Below are 2,500 nucleotides of genomic sequence, written 5' to 3'. Positions count from 1 at the left end.
CCCCCCCCCCCGCGCCTCCCGTTGAAGCCTCCCTGAACGCCCGCGGTGGCGAGCAGGGGGCCCGGGAGGCGGGTGCAGGGGTCAGGGGGCCCCGGGGGCGGGGGGGTTCGGGGTTCGGGAGAGGAGCGGAGAGGAGAGGGCCGCGTCCGGGCGCGAGCGAGCGAGCGGGGAGGTCTCCGAGGCCCGGTTTCGGGGACACGGTGGGGACGTCGTCGGGCGGTGGGCGTGGGTGGTGGTGTCCCGTGTGGCGGTTGGGCCCGTCGCCCGGCCGGGGCGCCCCCGAGTCACGGGCCGGTAGCGCCGGGGCCCGCGTGCTGCGGGCGGCCGCGGGCGGAGAGCGTGTCGGTCGGCGTCGGGGGTGGCGGCGAGCGTGGGGCGCTCCGCCTGCCCCTCCCCGGCCTCGCCCGCCTCCCCCCTCTCCAGGTACCTAGCGCGTCCCGGCGCGGAGGTTTAAAGACCCATGGGGGGGTCGCCCGTCCGCCTTGGGGTCGGGGCGGTCGGGCCCGCGGGGAGTCGGGAGGCCCCTCCCTTCTCCCCCAGACCCCGCTTCCTCCGCCCCCGCCCCCGCGGGGCCGGGGCGCCGCGCGCCGCGCCACGCCGGCCCTCCCCGCCGCCGCGGCCGTCGGGAGGGGGCTACCCGGCGGCCGTGGTGCGGGGCCGGGTCCCGTGTGCCCGCGCGCGTGCGCGCCCCGCGTCCCTGACGGGGGGGGTGTGTGTGTGCGCAGGTGGGAACCCCCCGGGCGCCTGTGGGGTGTCCGAGCCCGCCCCGTCTTGCGGGTCGGTGCCGGGCGCCCCGTCGTGAAACCTTCCGGCCCCGCTCCGGTCTGCTGTTTTCTGTCTCGTCTGACTTGGCCGGCCAGAGGCAGCCCTCCCTCCGTGGGGGAAATGTGCCGTGCCACCGGCGGGGGACCCCGCCGAAACCCAGAGAAACCAAACTCGTACGACTCTTAGCGGTGGATCACTCGGCTCGTGCGTCGATGAAGAACGCAGCTAGCTGCGAGAATTAATGTGAATTGCAGGACACATTGATCATCGACACTTCGAACGCACTTGCGGCCCCGGGTTCCTCCCGGGGCTACGCCTGTCTGAGCGTCGCTTGACGATCAATCGCCCCCCCGGGGTGCGCGCGCGCGCGCCTTCCCGGGGTGGCGCGGCTGGGGGTTTCCTCGCAGGGCCCCGTGTCCGGGGCCCTCTGTCCCCCTAAGTGCAGACGCGGTGCCCCTCGTGCCGAGGCCACGGGGGCCCCGCTGCCCGCGAGAAGGGAAGAGAGCGAGAGAGAGCTCGCGACGAGGCCCTGGCCGTGGCCTCCGCGGTCGGTCCCCTTCGGGAAGCGCCCTCGCGCCGCAAGCGGTCCCTGGGCGTACCCCCGGGGCTGTGTGCCGGTGGGCGGGGACGGTCCCGCGCCCTCGCGGCCGGGGCCCGTGGTGCTGGTGGTGTTGGGGCCGCGTCCGCTCCGCCGTCGTTCGCCGCCCGCCCCCGGCGGCGTCCCGGCGACGGTCCGGCCCGGCCCGGCCGCCTCCTCCGCGGCGCCCTGACCCGCGCGCGTCCGGGGTCCGTGCCCGCCCCCCCGCCGCCCTCGCCTTCGCCGTGTCGGGGCGGGCGGCTCGGGCCGACCCGAGGCCGAGTCGTTGCGTGCGCGGCCGCGCCCCGGGGATGCGTGCCCCGGCGGCGACCCGCGGGACGCCGCGGCGTCGTCCGCCGCCGCGCGCTTTCCCCCGGGCTGCGGCCGCGCCGCGCCGCGCTTCGTGCCGGCCCCCGAGCCCCGCGTCGTGGGCGTCTGTCGGTGGTGGATGGGGGCGCACGGCGTCCGTCGCTGGCCGTGGCGGGGGGCGTCTCGCGGCTGCGTGGAGGATGGTGTGCTGCGTTGGCGTCGAGAGAGAGAGAGAGAGAGAGACAGAGGGAAGAGAGACAGAGGGAGAGAGTTGGGAATCGGTCGGTCGTGGAAGGAGACGTGGGAGGAGGGTCCGGCGTTCGGGGGGCGACCGCCGCGTGTCCTCATCCACCCCTGCCTTCCACGCACGCCGTCCGCCGCTCTCCTCTCCTCTCCTCTCCCCTCTCCTCTCCCCTCGTCCTCTCCCGTCCCCGTTGTCCTCTCCTCTCCTCCGTGGCGACGCGCCGCCTCCGGGCCGCGCTCGGTGTCGTGCGTTTTCCCTACCCCCCGACTCTCCGCGCCCCGTCCGTCCGTCCCGTGGCCGCCGGCTCGTGCTCCCGTCCCGGCTCCCCCTCCGCCCCCGCCCCAGCCCCCGCCCGGCACGCCGCGCGTTCCTCTCTCCCCGCCCCCGGCGCCCTCGCCGCGCCCGGGCGGGTGAGGGGGAGCCGTCGTCCGGGGTGGTGGTGGTTGGTGGTGTGTGTGTGGGGGGGTGCGCCGGTCGACCGCGGCTCGGCCGCGGGGTCTCTCTCCTTCCCGGCCCTCTCGCGGGCACCCTTCGCCCGCCGCTCGCTCGCTCGCTCGTCGCGCGCGCGTGCGTGCGTGCGTGCGCCCTCCGAGACGCGACCTCAG

The 2,500-nt window shown here is 77.2% G+C and overlaps 2 non-coding genes across 2 annotated transcripts in view; both read left to right on the top strand.

Moving 5' to 3' along the window:
• The first annotated feature begins 942 nt into the window (after positions 1 to 942).
• Positions 943 to 1,095, top strand: LOC131749732 (5.8S ribosomal RNA). Its single transcript, XR_009333752.1, has one exon. It is a non-coding gene; the product is annotated as a 5.8S ribosomal RNA (ribosomal RNA).
• A 1,396-nt stretch (positions 1,096 to 2,491) lies between these two features.
• LOC131749734 (28S ribosomal RNA) overlaps positions 2,492 to 2,500 on the top strand; it is a 5,021-nt gene continuing 5,012 nt past the window's right edge. Inside the window, exon 1 of the ribosomal RNA XR_009333754.1 lies at positions 2,492 to 2,500. This exon is cut by the window's right edge and continues 5,012 nt beyond it. This is a non-coding gene — a ribosomal RNA (28S ribosomal RNA).

This window comes from Kogia breviceps, unplaced genomic scaffold (assembly GCF_026419965.1).
Source record: "Kogia breviceps isolate mKogBre1 unplaced genomic scaffold, mKogBre1 haplotype 1 scaffold_371, whole genome shotgun sequence".
In the NCBI taxonomy this organism is placed as follows: Eukaryota; Metazoa; Chordata; class Mammalia; order Artiodactyla; family Physeteridae; genus Kogia; species Kogia breviceps.
Note: the sequence above shows the minus strand (reverse complement) of the source record. Positions and strands in the feature narration are given on the sequence as shown.